This window comes from Equus przewalskii, chromosome 1 (genome assembly GCF_037783145.1).
Source record: "Equus przewalskii isolate Varuska chromosome 1, EquPr2, whole genome shotgun sequence".
Classification (NCBI taxonomy): domain Eukaryota; kingdom Metazoa; phylum Chordata; class Mammalia; order Perissodactyla; family Equidae; genus Equus; species Equus przewalskii.
In genome coordinates, this window is record NC_091831.1 from 82,750,416 (window position 1) to 82,770,079 (window position 19,664).

Consider the following 19,664-nt stretch of genomic DNA (forward strand, 5'->3'; position numbering starts at 1 on the left):
GGGATGAGAGCACAGACCAGGGGCAGGGATGCAGACCGTGAGATTCCAGAATCAGCTTGACTTCTCTGTGTTGGTCACTCTGCTTCCCCATTTGAGCTTCCCCAGGGATCTTCAGAGAGGGAAGGGCCAGACAGGACACCAGGAGGTGGTGTCTGGGGTCAGCAAGGAGGGGACCACTGAGCGACTCCTCAGCTGGGCTAGAAAGGGGGCCTGGAGAATGGACAAGGAGAGGCAGAGCTGAAGCCTGGGCTGGAGGACCAGAGTGAGACCAGGCCTGCACTGAGGAGCAAGGGCCTGGGGTTGCGTGGTGCTCAGCTCCAGTTCAGCTCAAGAATATGGTCTCTCCTTGGAGCAACACGGAAGGCTGTGGGCTGAGTGAGGCAGGTCTCATTATGCCTTCAAGGGAACTGGACCCACCAGGGTAGTTCCGGTAGGACCAGATGAAGAGAGGCGTGCTGGTCGAGATAAAAAGATTCTGGCTTCAGGTACTGAGGCAATTTCTACCCCCTGGATTCCCCCTACACTGACCACCCTAGCTGAAACTGTCTCAACGGACCTGGTAGCCAACTGACCTCACAGTCTGGCACAGGCAAGTGACTCCTTCTGCAAAAGTCTATCCTGTCCAAAGTGCCTACTCTACCCGGCCGGGCACACTCGGACACTGCAAACCCATCTCCTACCTCGGCACCTCTGGGACTCGGGAGGGGGCTTAGCGACACGTGTGAACCAGGTGATCACCCCCAGAGGACACAGTCCTCAGGGGTTCAGGATTAGGCATGACTCAGAGAGTGGGGGGCACTATGAGCCTGGCCTGGGAGAGGGCCACGGACAGGGCGGGGAACCAGCGGCCACCTGTGCTCCACCTCTGGGTCCGCGGTGGGCGGGGCGGTGCCTCGGAGGACAAGCAGAGCTGCAGTGCGCAGGCTCTCGGGCCCCGCGGGGATTGGACGGCGCCGGCCGGCCGGGCCTGCGGGCTCCCTGGACGACCCAACTGGGCAGCTGGGCTGCGGCGGGCGGGTATGGGCGGTTGGGGCGGGCGGGCCGGCAGGTGGCGGGGGAGCGGCCAGGTGAGACGGAGGAGGGGAGCGCTGCGGGGTGACAAGGCAGACTTGACCCCAGCCCGGGCAGTGGTCCCGAGAGGAAGATGCCACTGATGCCCAGGGGACGAAGGAGTGGCCCGGGGCCCGGGACATCAGGAGGCCTGCCTGGGCTGGGGTCGGGCGAGCCCTGGGCGGAGTGAGGCCGGCGTCCGCTGAAGCCTGGGGGCAGACTCGGCCTGCGCAGTGTGATGCCCGGCCGTACTGTGACATATGTTGTGGTCCCTGTGTGTGACAGGTCTGGGACGGGAAACACCTTGGCTCTGTGGTAAAGAAAGGCCTTGAACTCTGGTTGAGGAGCATGGAGCTGATATGATTGGTAAGAAGCCGTAAGCAGGTCCTAAGACGTGGGCTCCCCTCGCCTGGGCTGGGGAGGCTTGGAGGCCAAGAAGTCCGTTCTCAGGGCCGGTGAGGATTGAGAGGCCTAGAGAGAAACAGAGCATTAATTCCTCATTTAATTCAACAGCTGTTTTTGAACACCTCCTGCGTGCCAGGTACTGTTCTAGAAGTTGGAAATATCGATGAACAAGATAGGCAAGGTCCTGGCCTTCATGGACTTATATTCCACGTGGGAGATGGCCATTCAGGGCTGAGTCCTGGACTTTTGCCTTGCCCTTTAACGAGAAGGGGGAAACCGGAGGTGGGGGGTAGGTTTCATTTTTGGAAGGGGTGGAATCTGGAATTATGTTTTGAATATGTCAGGTTTGAGATGCCTAGTGGGTTTTTTTCCAGCACACAACTCACGAACAGTAGAGTTGGAAAGAATTTTACAGTTAACTCTATGCTCGCCACCTGGATCCTTGCATTAACACTTACTTACACTTTTGTTTTCATATATCTGTTCCTCCCTCCATCCCTGTCTCCATCTGTCAATCATCTGGTAGATTTGTTTTTTGACTGTGGTAAAATATACGTGACAGAAATCACCTAGTGGATTTTTAAGTCGAGATGTCAAGTAGGCCTTCGGAAATTTGAGTGTGAAGATCTGGCCAATGTGAGGGCTACAGCTGGTTTTTAAAATCATCACCACAGAGATGGTATTTTAACTAAGGGTCTGGATGAAACCACCTCGGTTGAGAGTGTACACAAGAGGAGGGGAAGCCAAAAAAGGCGGAAGTCGTGGGCCACTGTGGTGAGTGCTACTGTGTAAGATGGATCTGGCAATTAGGAGGATTTTAATAATTTTAACAACTTTAATGGAGTAGCGGGGCATTAAGGTCAAGTGGAATTTTTTTTTTTTTTTTTATGATAGAGGAAACTAGAATATGTTTATATGCCAGGGGGATTGAACTCATAGAAAGGGAGAAATGCAGATGAGAGGAGGAAGCATTGTAGGTGTAGGGCCTTGAACAACTGAGAGGGGAGGAGACCCCAGAACGGGAGGGTAGCTGGCTTTGAAATGAGCAGGAATACCTATTGTGTTGTCAGTAGAGGGGAAGCTGAGTCAGTGGGTGCAGAGGCAGACAGGGATAGAGGCACCGTCTGTCTGTGAAGGCAGTCACTGGCTGAGAGGAAGGACAGTGGGGGAGAGGACAAGAGCTGTGAGAACTGGGAGGAGAGACATGTGACAGAGTCCTTCTGGAGAGTGGGAAAGCCCACTCACTAGGGAAAGGGGTGGCATTGCCAGGCAGTGTGGACTACCCATGTGGGATGTGTCATCCTGAGTTTAAAGCGTGATCAGCCAGGGGGTTGTGTGGTTTTCTGTGGGAATGTTCAAGCTTGGAAGGGTGTCCTGAGGATTAAGTGAGATCATGCATGGAAAGCATTTAAGACGGTGGCAAGCACGTGATGGATGTTACCATTTTTGTTTGAATTCTCTCTCTTTTTTTTTTTTTTGTATAAATGTCAGTGCGGAGGGCTGACATTTACTGCTAGACAGGATCTCCTGTGACGTGTTCTCCAGTCAAACCAGCGGCCGCTGCCGTTTGCAGCTACTGGGAAGTCTGGCTCCTGTGCGGTTACATTCATACAGCTTGATAATCGAGGATGTTTGCTAAAAGAGCCAAACTATAGCAAATAGAACTCTCCATTGTCAGACATCCTAGACTTGGACTGGATGGCCTTGGGGCGGGGGGAGGGGGGGTTTGTCATAGTGGCAGTTCTTGAGTTTCTGTGAAAATCTTTTATTACCGCATTTCATATTGCACCCGATGTACTGGGAATCTACAGATCTAAGATCACTAGGGGAAATCTTCAGTTTAAAAGGTTATTAGTTCTTCCTGACCAGTTGGGCTGTGTCATGATTCAAATAATAATAATGGCTCCCAGTGACACCTCTTAAAAGTGCCCCGCATGCACAATTGTGTCTAACCCTCACCTCCACTCTGTGAGGCAGGCACTATTATTATCCTTGTTTTTCAGATGCAAAAAGAGGCTCAGAGAGGTTAAGTAACTTGCCCAGGGTACGCATAGCCTGATCTCCAGTTTCTGCTGCTGACTTTAAGTTTTTTTTAAAGACTGCTTGGCTGTCACTCGTCTGCACTCTACTGGAGTAGATAAGGCAACAAATGGAAGCAGAGTGCCTGCGTTCAAAAACTGCCGCTTACTAGCTATGTGACTTTGGGCAAATCGTATAACCTCTGTGTGCCTTTGTTTCTTTATCTGTGAGATGGGAATAGTAACAGTCCTGCCTGCTAGGGTTCTTGTGAAGATCCCATGAGTTAATAGACTCAGTAAGCCTGAACTAGAGCCTGCTTGTTTCAGTGCTGCTGTTGTCCGCTGTCTGGTAGTGCAGCCGTGGTGGTATGGTGTACTGATTGACTCCCCTAAAATCGTTCCCTGAGGGTCCTGCCATGGTGTCTGGGCAGAGTTTGAGAATTGCATGGCGCTCTGTGGATGCTCCTAACTCAGGGGTCACTTTTGTTTCCTTCAATTCTATTCTCTCTCTGTGGGAAGCAAACATAACAATTTGTTTCTCGGTGCGGAAAACAACTTGGACTTCATTCAGAGTCACTGGACTAGTGGGGTTCATTTCATTAGCCCTGGCATTGCCTACCACTTAAAGGGAAATAAGGCTTGGGGAGCAGTGTGATGCCATTTTGCCAACCCCAAATCGGCAGCCCTTTGGAGGTATTTGGAGAAAGGCCGATGAACTACACAGCAGGGGCTGGGCACAGCGTATGGTAAATGATGTGGGTCAGTGGGCTGCACGTGAAAATGCTCTGAAAAGATCTGTAAAACTTAGATGTACTGTGATGTGTGGCCTCAGTTACTGATTAAAAGCCACTGGACAGACTTGGCACAGGAGGCCGGTGGAAGTTCTAATGATCCAGGACAGGGAGAGTAAACGCATGGTATAAAGGAGTGGTTCTCACTGGGTTTGCAGCTGAATCACCAGGAGGGAGTTTTATGAGTTTTATGAAGCTTTGCAAAATGACCGGCTCCAATTCCACAGATTCTGGATCAATAAGTCATGGCAGGGTTCTGGAATCAATCTATTTTTTAGGAGCTCCCCGAGTGGCTTGGATGAGCAGCTAGCGTGGGTTATCATTAGTGCAAATCAGTGCTTTTCAGCCCTGACTGTTCAGTTAGCTTTTAAAAAAGTACTGATGCTCTGGACCCACCCCGGGGACTCTCATTTAATTAGCCTGGGCATGGTCTGGATATTTGGTATTGGTATTTTTTAAAAAGCTTCTTGGGTGAGTCTACCCTGCAGCCAGGCGTGAGAGTCACTGGTATGAATAATCAGAAAGATTTCCCTCCCTCCCATGCAGCAACTCTGGGAGATGTATATCATGCCCACTTGGTAGGTGAGAATTTTCAGGCTGAGGGACGTCAGTCGCTTGCCCAAGATTTGCACACAGGTGTGTACAGCTTCGAGGCCCAGTTTCCATTCCTCAGTGGCTCTCAGCCTTGGCTGCACAGCTGGATCACCTGGGGGACCTTAAGGACCACTGCTTGGGCCCCATTCTCAGAGATTCTGACTTCATTGGTGTGGTATGGCTTGGAATCAGGACTTTGCGAAGCTCTCCAGGTAATTCTGATGTGCGCCTGAAATGGGCACTCCCTTCGTTACCCCATGCAGCCTCCTGGTGGTCGAAATTCATTTTCTTTTACAACAGCAGGTTGTCCCTCTGTAGAGGGCGGTGACTGGATTCCTTGCCTCCATATACTCACTTATCTTAGTGTCCTTTCTGCTCCTTCCTGCCTTCAAATTTAACTATAAATATGTGTTGAGTGCCTACTTTGTGCCATTCTTCTTGGTGCTGAGATGACAGATGGTGACAAGACAGACCAAGTCACCAGCCTCATGGCACTTATGTTGAGGGAGACTGACAGTAATGGTACATATGGAGCAGTGGAGCAGATACATATGAACTTACATACATAAGCAAACTTGAAGGTAGTGAAAAGTGCTTTTAAGAAAAATAAAGCAGGGTAATGAGTAGAGTGACCCTAACAGCTATGCCTGAGAGTTGTAGTTGCTCCACAGCCTCGCCAGAACCGCTTTGTATTGTGTGTGTGTGTGTGTGTTTCATTTTAGCCATTCTAATAGGTCTGTGATGCTGAAAGCTCTGCCACCAGTATTTCAAGTAGCAGGGTCACCCCTGGTGGACAGGTTTCAGCAGACCTTCTAGACTAAGACAGACTAGGAAGAAGGACCTGGCCACCCACTTCCAAAATCAATGGCCGTGAAAACCCTGTGAACAGCAGTGGAGCATTATCTGATGCAGCACCAGAAGGTGAGAGGATGGTGCGGAAAGACCGGGCAGGGCTCTGCTCTCCTGGGCACAGGGTCGCTAGGAGTCGGTGTCAACACAAGGGCACTAACAACAGTAGGTATGTAGTGGTATCTCATTATTGTTTTCTTCTGCATTTTCTGTTGACCAGTGGTGGTGAGCATCTTTTCATATATTTATTTACTATTTGTGTTTCTTCTGTGGTCTAGTGTCTTTCAAGTCTTTTTGCCCATTAAAAAAATTGGGTTGTTTTTCTTCTGTCTGAGTTATAAGGGTCCTTATATGTTTGGGATACAAGTCCTTTTTCTGATACGTGTTTTCTCCCATTCTGTGGCCTGTCTTTGTATTTTTTTAATGCTATCTTTTGAAGAGCAGAAGTTTTTAATTTTTATGAGTCCAGTTACCAGTTTTTCTTTTGTGGTTTGAGCACCTAGTGTGCTAAGGTATGTCTTCTTCCATACTTTTGGAAGCTAGAGTCTGAAATCTGGGTGTCAGCAGGGCCGTGCTCTCTCTGAAAGCTATGGGGAGGGTCCTTCCTCGCCTCGTCCCATCTTTCGGTGGTTGCTGGCAGTCCTTGGCGTCACAATTCAGTTGGTTGACACAATTCAAACCAAAACAGCCTTCCCTCCACCCCCCAAAGTCACGTTCTTGCTGTGTGCAGAGTACATGTACTCCATCTCAACATCCTCCAGAGTCTTGACCCTTCCAGCATCAACTCTGAGTCGAAAATCTCATCAAAATATCAACTCAAAATGTCCCAAAGCTCATCTTCTAAATCATCTAAATTAGATGATGAGAACTGGATATGGTGTCTACTGGGGCAAAATTCATAGCCATCTGTTTTTCTTGAAACCTAGGAAACATTTTATCTCCGTCTTTAATACAATGGTATGGGATAGGATAGACATTCCTCTTCCAAAAGGGGAAATTGGAAAGATAAAGGGGGTCACGGTTCCCAAGAAAGTCCTAAACACAGCAATACCAAAACTTCCTTCGTTTCGTCCTGGCTCTGTCCCCTTCAGTCCAAGCTGGCAGTGTTTCTCCTGAGGGCTGACTGGATCCATGAGTCACACACACAATCTCTTTGGTTGAAGTTTGTCCAGCCACACCCTTAGTCCTTTTCCAGAGCACGTCCTGGGTAGGTTGAGAATTTTCCAGATCAAGTGTTGGTTGCTTTTTGCTCAACAGTTCCTCCCTCAGTTTATCTCTTTCATCTTGCATTTTCCTATAAGCAGCAGGGAGAAACCATGGCTGCATCTTTTGCACCTTGCTTCGAAATCTCTTCCCCTAAATATCTGAGTTCATTACTTACAAGTTTGACTTTCTACCCAATAAGAGAAAATAATTCAGCCAAGTTAGTGCACTGATCGCTTTTCTTCCAGTGTTCAATGAGATAGTGATCGTTTCCTTTTAAAGCCTCACCAGACGAGTCTTTAACATTCATGTTTCTGACAGCAGTCTGTTCTTGATGGTATAGGTATTCTCTGAGACCATAGATGCTTTTCCCACCATTTCCCTCTTTTCTTTCTGACCCCTCACCAGAAACGCCTTTAACGTCCATATTTCTGCCAACAGTCTTTTCAAGGCAATCTAGGCTTTTTCTATCATGTGCCTAAAGACTCTTCCAGCCTCACCCATTACATAATTCCAAAGACACTTCCACACTTTTTTTGGTATTTATTACGGCAGCACTATACTTTCTTGCACCAAAAATTGTATTAGTTTCCTAGGGTTGCCATAGCCAAGAGGTACAAGCTGGGTGGCTTAAAAAACAGAGGTGGGTCCAGGAAGGACCCTTCCTTGCCTCTTCCTAACTTCCTGTGGTTGCCAGCTGTCCTTGGTGTTCCTTGGCTTGGAGGCATGTCACTCCAGTTTTTGCCTCTGTTATCACATGGATTTCTTCCTCTGTCCCAATTTCCCTTGTCTTCTAAGGACAACAGTCATTGGATTAGGACCTCTTCTGAACTTGGCTCCATCTGCAAAGAACTTGTTTCCAAATAAGGTCACATCCACAGGTACTGGGGTTAGGACTTCAAAATATCTTTTTCGGTACAGAATTGACCCACAATAATCACACAGGAGAAAATCTAGGTGACCTTGGTTTTGGCAGTGAGTTTTAGATACGACACCAAAAGGATGATCTATGAAAGAAAAAATTTATGTTGGTCTTTATTAAAATTAAAAATTTATGTTCTGTGAAAGATGCTGTTAAGAGAGTAAAGACAAGCCGCACACCAGAAGAAAATGTTTGCAGAACATGTATCTGATAAGAGACTTGTCATAAAGTTGGACTCATACAGGTCAATTCTTAGACTGACTCCTTTCACTTAAGGTTTCTCCACATCTATTTATGGCTTGATAGCTCTTTTCTTTTTATCACTGAGTAATATTCCATTGTGTGGATACTGCAATTTGTTTATCTGTTCAACTGTTGAAGTAGATCTTGGTTGCTTCCAGTTTTTTTCCCCCAAGTTTTTGATGATTGTGGATAAAGCAGCTGTACACATTTGAATGCAGGTTTTTGTGTGGACATCAGTTTCACATCTATTGGGTGCATACCCAGCAGTACAGATGCTGGAGCTGTGCTGTGTTTAACTTGTAAGAATCTGCTGCTCTGTCTTCCAGAGTGGCTGTCCCATTTTGTGTTCCCAGCAATGAATCCACATCCGTACCTGCATTTGGTATTGTCAGTGTTTTTGAGTTTAGCTATTCTGATAGGTATTTAGTAACATCTCATTGTTTTAATTTGCTGTTCTCTAATGACATATGATGTTGAGCATCTTTTCATATGCTTGTTTGCCATTTCTTTGGTGAGGTGTCAGTTTAGATCTTTGCTCCATTTTTAAATCAGGTTTTTTTTTTTTCTAACTGTTGAGCTTTAAGAGTTCTTTTCTTTTACGCCATGAAGTTTGTGATACTTTGTTATGGTAGCTGTTGGGCACTGCTACAGTTATCTTCTAAAAGTTTTATAGTTTGGTGTTTTATATTTAGGCCTGCGATCCAATTTTGAGTTAATTTTTGTGAAAGCATAAGGTTTATGTGTGTGTGTATATATATATATATTTTTTTTTTGCATATGGATGTTGAATTGTTTCAATACCATTTGTCAAAAAGAATATTCTTTCTCCATTGAATTGCATTTGCTCCTTTGTCAAAGATCAGTTGACTGTACATGTGTGGGTCTGTTTCTGGGCTCTCTATTCTGTTCCCTTGATCTGTTCTTTCACCAGAACCATGCTGTCTTGATTACTGTAGCTTTGTAGTAAATCTTGAAATCTTATAGTGTCAGTGTTCCGAGTTTGTTCTTCTTCAGTGTTGTGCTGGCTATTCTGGATCTTTTGCCCTTCTACATACAGTTTAGAATGAATTTGTTGATAACTGCAAAACAACTTGCTGAGATTTTGATTGGGATTGCATTGACTTTATAAATCACATTGAGAAGAATTGAGATCTTAGTAATATTGAGTCTGTCTCTCCAGGAATATGGAATCTCTCTCCATTTATTTAGATCTTTGCTGTCTTTCATCAGTTTTGTAGAGTTCCTCATATATATCCTGTACGTATTTTGTTAGATTTATATCTATGTACGTTATTTTAGAGGAAGCTAATGTAATAGTACTGTGTTTTTTTATTTCTAGTTTCAGTTGTTCATTGCTGGTATATAGGAAAGGAATTGAGATTTGTATATTGACTTTGTATCCTGCAACCTTGCTGTGGTTGCTTATTAGTTCCAGGAGTCTTTGTTGTTGTACTTTGTCTTTGTTGTTGTTGTTGATTCTTTGGGATTTTCTTCATAGACAATCATGTCATCTGAGAATAAAGACAGTTTTGTTTCTTCCCCATCTATATGCCTTTTATTTCCTTTTCCTGTCTTACTACATTAGCTAGGACTTCTAATAGGATCTTGAATAGGAGTGGTGAGACAGGACATCCTTGCCTTGTTCCCCATCTTAGAGGAAAGCATCCAGTTTATCACCATTAAGTTACCTGTAGATTTTTTGTAGATATTCTGTATCAAGTTGAAGAAATTCCTCTCCTCTAGTCTAGTTTTCTGAGAGTTTTTTTTTTTATCATGAATGGAATTTGGATTTTGTCAAATGCTTTTTCTGCATATGTCAATATGATAATATGATTTTTCATTTTTATTTTGTTTTGTTGCATTACCTTTATTGATTTTCAAATGTTGAACCAACCTCGCATCCCTGTAATAAAGTCTGTGGGTCATGGTGTGTAATTCTTTTTATACATTGCTGGATTCAATTTGTTAATCTTTTTCTTGAAGACTTTTGTATCTCTGTTCATGAGTGATGTTGGCCAGTAGTTTTTCTTTCTTCTAATGTCTTTTTCTGGTTTTGGTGGTAGGGCAATGCTGGCTTCATAGAATTGTTAGAAAGATTTCTCTATGGTTCTATTTTACAGAAGAGATTTGAGAGGAGTGGTATGTTTTTTTTTCCTTAAATGGTGGTAAAATTCACTAGTGAAACTGTCTGGATCTGGTGCTTTCATATTAGAAGGTTATTAGTTATTGATTCAACTTCTTTAATAGACATAGGCCTATTCAGATGATTTGCTTTTTCTTTTGTGAGTATTAGTAGTTTCTGTCTTAGGAGGAATTGGTCTCTTTAATCTAAGTTACTAAATGTTGGGGCGTCATAATATTCCTTAATTATCCTTTTAATGTCCATGAAATCAGTACTGATGACCTCTCATTCATTTCTGATATTAGTAATTTGTGTTGTCTTACTTTTTTTCTTGGTTACCCTGGTTTATTGATTATATTTATCTTTACAAAGAACCAGACTTGGGTTTCATTGATTTTCTCTATTGATTTTCTATTATCAATTTCATTTATTTCTGCTCTAATTTTTATTATTTCTTTTCTTTGCTTTCTTTATGCTTACATTGCTCTTTAATTTTCTGAGGTGGAAGCTTAGTTGTTGATTTTATGTTTCTTTTTTCTAATATATGCATTCAGTGCTATAAATTTCTTTGTAAGCCCTGTTTCTGCTGCACCTCACAAATTTTGATAAGTTGTATTTCCATTTTCATTTAGTTCAAAATATTTTTCCGTTTCTCTTGGGACTTCTTTGACCTGTGTATTATTTAGTCACACATTGTTTAATCCCCAGCTATCCTTCTGTTTTTATTTTTAGTTTAATTTCACTCTGGTCTAAGATCATATTTTGTATGATTTTTGTTTTTTAAAAATTTGTTAGAGTGTGCTTTAAGGCCTGAGATGTGGCCTGTCTTGGTGGATGTCCCATGTAAGCTTGAGAAGAGTGTGTATTCTGCTGTTGTGGGATGAAGTATTTGATAAACATCAACTGGATACAGTTGATTGCTGGTGTTGATCACTTCAACTGCGTCATTACTGACTTTCCGCCTGCTAAATCTGTCCACTACTGATAGATGGGCGCTGAAGTCTACAGCTGTAATAATGGGTTTGTTCATTTCTCTTTGTAGTTCTCTTGCTTTTGACCTCACAAGTTTTGATGCTCTGTTCTTGGGTGCATACATGTGAAGGATTGTTATGTCATCTTGGAGAACGGACCACTTAGCATTATGTAATGCCACTTGTTGCCCCTGGTAATTTTCCTGGTTCTACAATCTGCTTTGCCTGAGGTTAATATAGACATGCTAGCTTTCCTTTGATTAGTGTTACCATGCTGCATCTGTTTCTTTACCTTTTAATCTATATTTGTATTTATATTTAAAGTGGGCTTCTTGTAGACAACTATATTTTGGTCTTTTTAAAAAATCTACTCTGACATGAATATATTTAGAGTATTCACATTTAAAGTGATATTAGCATAGTTGGGTTAATGTCTACTGTATTTATAACTGTTTTCTACTTCTTGTACTTGTTCTTTGTTTCTTTATATTCCCCCATTTTTCTGCCTTCACTGATTTTAATTGATTATTTTTACAATCAATTAAATCATTTTCTCTCCTCTTAATTAAAAAAATTATTAATGTTTTTATTGGTTACCCTAGTTTTTGCAGTATATATTTACAATTAGTGTAAGTACGCTTTCAAATAGTGCTGTGCTGTTTCATGGGTACTGCAGTTACCTTATAACGCAGTGGTTCCACTTTTTCCCTCCTGTCCCGTACAACATTGCTGTCATTCATTTCACTCATCCATATGCTATAATCACCCAATACATTGTTTCTACTATTACTTTGAAAAGTTATTTATTAGATCAGTTAAGAATAAGAAAAATAAAAGATTCTATTTCACCTTCATTTATTCCTTCTATGATATTCTTCATTTATGTAGATCTTGGTTTCTGACCATGATTTTCTGAATTTTCCTTTTCTCTGAAGAACTTCTGATAACATTTCCTTCAAGGCAGGTCTGCCAGTGACAAAGTCCCCCAATTTTTGTTAGTCTGAAAAAGTCTTTATTTCTCCTTCACATTGGAAGGATAATTTCACTGGGTACAGAATCCTAAGTTGGTAGTTTTTTCTTTCAACATGTGAAATATGCCAGTCTGTAGTCTACTCGCCTGCATGGTTTCTGATGAGAAATCTGACGGAATTCTTATCCTTGTTTCTCTATAGGTAAGGTATTTTACCTTCTGACTTCTTTCAGGAATTTCTCTGTCTTTGGTTTTCTACAGTTTGAATATGATATGCGTCAGATACTTATCCTGTTTGCTGTTCTATGAGCATCTTGGATCTGTGCTCTAGTGTCTGTTATTAATTTTGGAAAATTCTCCACCATTTTTACTTCACATATTTCTGTCCTGTCCCTCCCTCCCTCCCTCTCTCCTTTTCTTCCTTCCTTTCTTCTCCATCTGGTATTCCCATTATGGTATATTACACCTTTTAAAATTGTCCAGTAGTTCTTGTATATCCTGTTCTGGGTTTTCTTCCACTTCGTTTTATCTTTCTCTTTAGTTTGAGAAGTTTCTGTTGACGTATCTTCAGGCTCGCTGGTTCTTTCCTCAGCCACGTCCGTCTACTGATGAGCCCATCAAAGGTGTTCTTCTTTTATGTTACAGTGTTTTTGGTTTCCAGCATTTCCTTTTTCTTCTTTCTTAGAGTTTCTTCTCTTTGTGTGTGTTACCCATCTGTTCTTGCACATTATCTACTTTTTGCATTAGAACCTTTAGTTATTTTAAATCTCTATGTGGTAATCCCAGTATGTTCACCATATTTGAGTCTGGTTCTGATGCTTCTTCTGCCTCTTCAGATGGTAAGGTGTTTTTTGGTTTTTGTTTGCTGTTTGCATTGCTTTATAATTTTTGTTGAAAGCTAAACATGGTGTATTGGGTAATAGGAACTGAGATATTTAGCCCCTTAGAGTGAGGTTTTATGTTCCTCTGGCTAGAAGCTGGGCTCTGTTTAATATTTTCTGTAGCTGCAGGTGCTAGGGGCTGCAGTTTCTTTTAGTGTCCTTGTTTCATTTTTTCTTTCCCCACCTCTGTTGTCTTTGGGTTTCCCTAAGAACTCCTTCTTAAATAGAGTTTGTGACTTGCAACTTGTTCACTTATAATCCATCGCCAATATACTGAAGCCCAGTTGTTGTGGTAGGTTTTGAGGAAGAGAAGCATTGTATAATCTTATGATTAAATCTTAATTTGTTAGTGGGCCTGAGTCTTTGGAATGTGACATTCAGAGGTGTTTCTTAGTCTCTTTATTTCCCCTTACATAAGACAGGATGGCTAGAGATGACCAGTTACCCTTCCTCCAGGTCAGATAAGGCTCCAGTCAAGAACTTTTCCTTGGAGAGCAGGTCTTTCTTATGGACAATGCTCTAGGTGTGTTGCAAAATGGTTACTTTTCCCTCCCCCTGTCTGGAACAAAGGGTAATTTTCTCCATTTTTTCCCATGAGAACCTGGTAGAGTTTCTGGAGGTAAAATCCATGTGAGTGTGGGAGCCCCTTTAAGTCGAGACCCGTAGGGTTGTTTTTTTTTTTTTCCCACTTCACTTCTTTTTATTTTGGAAGAGTATTTCGTTCAACAATATGATTATGCGTTCACCCAATGAGGGGCGTGCAGGCTGTTTGAAGGCTGGCGTGATTATGAGCAGAGCTGCTGTGAACATTGATGGACAAGCCTTTATGCATCTGAGATTTCGTTTCTCTTGGTTGAGTATCTAAGAGTGAACACGTTGCTTCTGTGGTAAGTACATGTTTCCTGTAAGGAAAAACTGCCAAACTCTGCTTACAAGTATTTGTACCATTTTACATTCCTCAGCTGAGAATGAGAATACATAGTTTCTCCAAACCATATCCAACATGTAATTTCTCCAAATTATTGCCAACTCTTGTAATTTTTAGCCTTTCTAATTTTGAGCTTTCTAGCTGGGGAGTAGTGCTATCTCACTGCAATTTTATTTTGTGTTTTTCTGTTATTTAATGGTGTTGCGATATTGTGACATGCTTATTGGCACTTTCTTTACCTCCTTTGGTGAGTGTCTTTTTGCCTGTTTTAAAAAAGTTGGGTATAATTGACATATAACATTATATTAGTTTCAGGTGTACAACATAATGATTCTTATATGTAGATATATAGCAAAATGACTACCACAATAAGTCTAATTAATATTATGAATATTAATAAATTCATAACATAGTTACAATTTTTTTGTGTGTGATGAGAACTTTTAAGATCTACTCTCTTAGCAGCTTTCAAATACACAGTAGAGTCTTATTAACTATAGTCATCATACTGGACGTCACGCCCCCAGGACTTACTCATTTTATACCTGGAAGTTAGTAACTTTTGACCACCTTCACCTCGGAGGTTTTTTTTTTTTTTTTTAAAGATTTTATTTTTTCCTTTTTCTCCCCAAAGCCCCCTGGTACATAGTTGTATATTCTTTGTTGTGGGTTCTTCTAGTTGTGGCATGTGGGACGCTGCCTCAGCATGGTTCGACGAGCAGTGTCATGTCCGCGCCCAGGATTTGAACTAACGAAACACTGGGCCGCCTGCAGCGGAGCGCGTGAACTTAACCGCTCGGTCACGGGACCAGCCCCCACCTCGGAGGTTTTTAACTCTCAAAATAGTCCACACTGAGCCTGCAGCACTTTGTCAATGTTACTGTTTAATTGTTGCGACTTCTTCCTGGCTCTGGTACCTTCTGCAGCCTTTGCTCTGCAACCTCAGTTTTCCGATGGATCTAAGAAAAGTCATTGGTTTTTAGTTTCTTCAGCTTTTTTCTTCTGAGGATGGGAGTGATGGCTTCCTAGCTCTTTGCATGTTGGAGCTGAACCAGAAGTCACAATTATCTTTTAACGAGATTAGAAATAAGAAAAAGTCTTTTATATTTTTACCATTTCTGGTGTTTTCCACATTTTTTGTGTAGATTCAAATTTCCGTGTGTATCATGCTGCTTCTTCTTGAAGAACTTCCTTTAACATTTCTTTCATTCAGTGCAGGTATGCTGACAGTGAATTCTTTCAGGGGTTTTTTTTCTATTTTTCTGAAAAATTCTTTGTTTAGACCTCATATTTGAAAGATGTTTTTGCTGGAAATCAAATTCTAGGATGACAGTTGTTATCTTTCAGCATTTTAAAGATGTCACTCTGTTTTCTTCTGGCTTGAATCATTTCTGCTAAGAAGTCTCCTATAATTTTTCTTTGTTCCTCTGTATATAATTTTTTTTTCTCTAGTTCCCTCCAAGATTTTCCTTATATCTTTGTTTTTTAGCATTTGGACTATGATGTATGTAGGATTTTTTGGGGTTTTTTTGGCCCTGCTTGGGGTTCTGTATGTTTCTTAGATTTGTGATTTTTTATCATAGATTAATTTTGGAAATTTCTCAGTTATCTCTTTGTATTATTTATTATCTCTTTGATTTATTATTTATTATACATAAATTAGGCCAATTGGTATTGTTCCATAACTTTTGAATGATCTTCTGATTTTCACCCATCTTCTGCTTGTTTCATTTTGGATAATTTCTGTTGACCTATCTTCGAGTTTGCAGTCTCTTTCCTCAGCTGTGTTCAGTCTTCAGATAGGCCCATCTAGGAAATTCTTCATCTCTGATATTATTGTTTATTCCTAGCATTTCCATTTGACGTTTTAAAGTAGTTTCTGTCACTCTTCTTAAGTGCTCCACGTGTTTGCATATGTCCACTTTTTGTACTTGATCCTTTCCCGTGTCCAGTGACATGTTCTTCATTTCAGTCTGAAACCTCATCAGCATCACCTTTACCGTCCATATTTCTACCAACGTTCTGTTCATGGTTACTTACACGTTCTCTAAGAAACGGGAGGTTTCTCCAAAGCTCTCCTTGTTTCTTTCTGAGCTCTCACCAGAATTGCCTTTAAATGTGTTCACAGCAATCTAGGCCTTTCCAGCATGCACCCAACACTCTTCCAGCCTCCTGGCACCCAGCTCCATGCTGCTTCTGCATCATGTATTTGTTACAGCGGCACCCCCACTGCTCAGGACGAAGTTTTTTCCAGCAAAGGTTCACCCTGAGTTAACATCTATTGCCAATCTTCCTCTTTTTTTTTGCTCCCCAAAGCCCCAGTATGTAGTTACATATTCTAGTTGGAAGTCATTCTAGTTCTTCTGTGTGAGCTGCCACTGCAGCATGGCTACTAACAGACAGGTAGCCTGGTTCTGTGACTGGGAAATGAACCTGGGCCGCTGAAGTCGTGAGAGTGCCGAACTTTAACCACTAGGCCATCAGCCTCGCTCCTCAGTACCAACTTTTGTCTTAGTCTCTTTGGGCTACTGTAACAAAATATCATAAACTGAGTAGCTTAAACAATAGTCATTTATTTCTCACAGTTCTGGAGGCTAGAAGTCCAAGATCAGGTGCCAGCATGGCCAGGTTTTGGTGAGATCTCTCTTCCAGTTTGCACACTACTACTGTCATCTTGTTGTGTCCTCACATGGCAGAAAGAGAGCTGGCGAGCTCTCTGGCCTCTTAGAAGGGCGCTAATCCCATTTTTGAGAGCTCCATCCTCATGACCTAATTACCTCCCAAAGGCCCCACCTCCAAATGCCATCACACTGGGATTAGAGTTTCAACATATGGACTTTGGAGCGACGCAGCATTCAGTCCTTTGCAGAAGGAAACCAGTGCAAGCTTCCCAGAGCCCTCTCTTAGTGGGGTCACACAGGATGCATTTAATCTCGCCAGCAACAAGTTGTGACAACCTGTGTGAAGTGTTGTCTACCAGGGAACTCATCCGAGGCTAAGAGTCCAGGGTCTTTCTCGGGAGTCAGTCATGGAGGCCCACAGAGCCTGCGTGACTGCTGGCAGTCCCTGAAGTTCTAGACGCCCAGAAGAAAGCAGGCGTTCAGCATGCGCCACGTTGTTTCACAGTCTAGGCACAGTGAGCCACTCACATCATTTAGGAAAGGTTTTACTGGGCATGTTCCCAGGTGGCAGCCAAAGGCCAGCCTTGCAACTGGGCCTTTCTGAGCGTGGCAAGCTCATAGGCCTGCTATGTCTACTCGTGTCTGCACACATATGTAATGTGCGTTTGTTCCTGAGCGACGCGATCTCAGTTATGGGAAAGATTCAGCTGTTTGCCCTATGGATAAGTAATTCTTCAGGTTATGCAAGCGAAGGCCTACTGAGTAGAGGTACAGAACTGTATATTTTGAAATAAGACTCTCATGCCTTTACTGGCATACTTCCAAAAGAGAGAGAGGGAGGTAGGAGGGAAGGAGAAAGGAAGAAGACAGATGGACAGACAGATGGACCTGACGTTCAGGAGGTTTGAGGGAACATGCCAAAGCAATTTATGTCATGAATGAAACAAACAGTAGACAGTTGTTTATCTTGGCACCAAAATAGCAGAAGCATCCAGAAAATGGAAGCCTTTTAAGACGATATTTTTAGCGAGTAGTTATTTTTACTAATGCCGTTATACTAACTGAAAAAACGTTTGCTCAGAGTGTGGCTCATGGTAACTATGTCGGCCCCTGGGCTTCGGGTGACAAGCATTGTTGATGTAGGTTCCAAGGCTTTTAACACCAGCAGCATGATGTGGACCCGTGAGGGGTGACAGCTCTCTCTCGTTTCTATGGTTGGTGGGTAGCAACTTTTTTTTTAATGTTTAAACTTTCATTAATAACTTGATTGTTTTTACATTTTACTTTTATTAAGGTAAATTATTTATCTTTTTATGGCTTTTTAAAAATCAGCTTTATTGAAGTATAATTATGTACAAAAATTTTAATCTCATGAATAAAAACAGTTTCATTCTTTTCTTCCCAAGCTGAATACCTTTCTTCCTTTTTTCTTGCCTGATTGTGTGGGCCAGGACTGCCAGTGGCTCTTAAAGCAGCCCTTTAGCACTTCACTGCTCCTGCCTCACACCCTCCAGCCCTCACACACACATATTACAGAGAATGATCAATAAACCACTGATCAAAATGTAATTTCTCAATGGTAACTTTACTTTCTACATGAATATTGGTTATCTTTATAATCAGAAAAGGCAATGACGCTATTCCTTTAAAAAACAAGTAAACGAACAACAATTTTTTTTTTTAATGGAAGAACATTTAGGATGAAGAGAAACTCTTTTTGTTATCTTTCTTGCAGGGAAAGATTTGCCCCAAGCTAACATTTGTTGCCGATCTTCCTCCTTGTTTCTTCTTTCCTCCCCCAAAACCCCAGTACACAGTTGCGTATAGTTGTAAGTTCTTCTCGTTCTTCTGTGTGAGCCACTGCGACAGCATGGCTACTGACAAGACAGTGGTGTGGTTCTGCACCCGGGAACTGAACCCCGGCTACCTAAGCAGAGCATGCTGAGTTTTAACCACTCAGCCATCAGGGCTGGCTTGAAACTGACAACAATTCTTAAAAGGTGTAAAACATGCTAAATAATTAATAATAGTCTAAGGAGCTTGTACTGGGAGCCACAGGAAATACTGATGTCACAGGAGGGAGCCCTTCTCCTTGAGGTGGATTCAGGTAGGGCAGGATTGCTCACTGTCGGGCATTTGGGGTTTCTTTCACTCCCTTCTCTCCTGTCCAGCATGGGTCTCAGAGAGTGAGGCATGAGAGAACTTGCAAATGAGTTGCAAACAGCCTCAGGCCTAGAGGTCAGAATTTCTAGGGAAGGTCCTGAGCTTGTCATTTCAAATTCTCTATTTTGGCATCTTGCATCCTACATAAAGTCCAAGAAATGGTCTTTGTTAGCATCTGCTTTGATTTTGAGAGAGTTTGAGAGAGACTGAAAATACCACCCCAACTGAGAATTTGAGACTGTGTGCAGTATTAATTGGCTCTTCTTTATGTCACTGTAACCCCTGAAGAGAAGTGTCCTGCCTTTGTGGCCTGGGCAAACCAAGTCCTTGTGTTTTCTTCCTCCTGTGATCAGATGGGACCGCTTTGTGCTGTATTGGAGCTTTTTTCTGTCCTCAGCACTGTATCCCAAAACAAGTAATGCTTTTTTTCGGTTTCCCCCCCTCAGAGTTAATTCCCTGATTTTCTACTATGCAGCCCCTTCCCCGGGAGTCAGAGGGAAGCCTTTAATTTAGAGTTCTGACCTCCACGACTTCCTAGAGGTCTTGCCATGGTTGTGCAGATTCCCTGGCGATGCACGCACATCTTTCGTGGAATTAACTACCTAGTTAATCCATCGAACATTTCTTGAGTGTCTAGATTGTGCTAGTCACTGAAGATGCACGAATGAAAAAGTTACAATTCCTGCCCTCAAGATGCTTATGGTCCAACTATGGGAGACAAGTCCAGAAATCATTATAAAAACAGGAAATTATAGGGGAAGCAGTGACGGGGCTTCCTCAGCCAGGCATGGGTGGAGGTGGGTGACACAGCGGGAGCTTTTGCTGTATTTCCTGAAGAGTTTTCTTTTGCTTTATAGTGAGTGAAGATTCTGTTTTTATTATATAATTTACCTTTGTCACTATTACTGATTTACTACAGTGGCTACAACTCAG

At 42.4% G+C, this 19,664-nt stretch overlaps 1 protein-coding gene across 34 annotated transcripts in view; it reads left to right on the top strand.

Annotated features, from left to right (window-relative positions):
• The first annotated feature begins 854 nt into the window (after positions 1-854).
• Positions 855-19,664, top strand: part of PTPN20 (protein tyrosine phosphatase non-receptor type 20) — a 113,158-nt gene continuing 94,348 nt past the window's right edge. For 6 of the 34 annotated variants that reach the window (XM_070616065.1, XM_070616108.1, XM_070615972.1 and 3 more), the window contains exons 1-2: positions 939-1,017; positions 1,336-1,416. The gene's annotated coding sequence lies outside the window, so the exon portion shown is untranslated. Of the gene's footprint in view, positions 1,068-1,335; positions 1,417-1,563; positions 1,592-19,664 lie in introns of all 34 variants that reach the window. The other 28 variants (XM_070615894.1, XM_070615940.1, XM_070616081.1 and 25 more) reach the window with 17 other exon arrangements.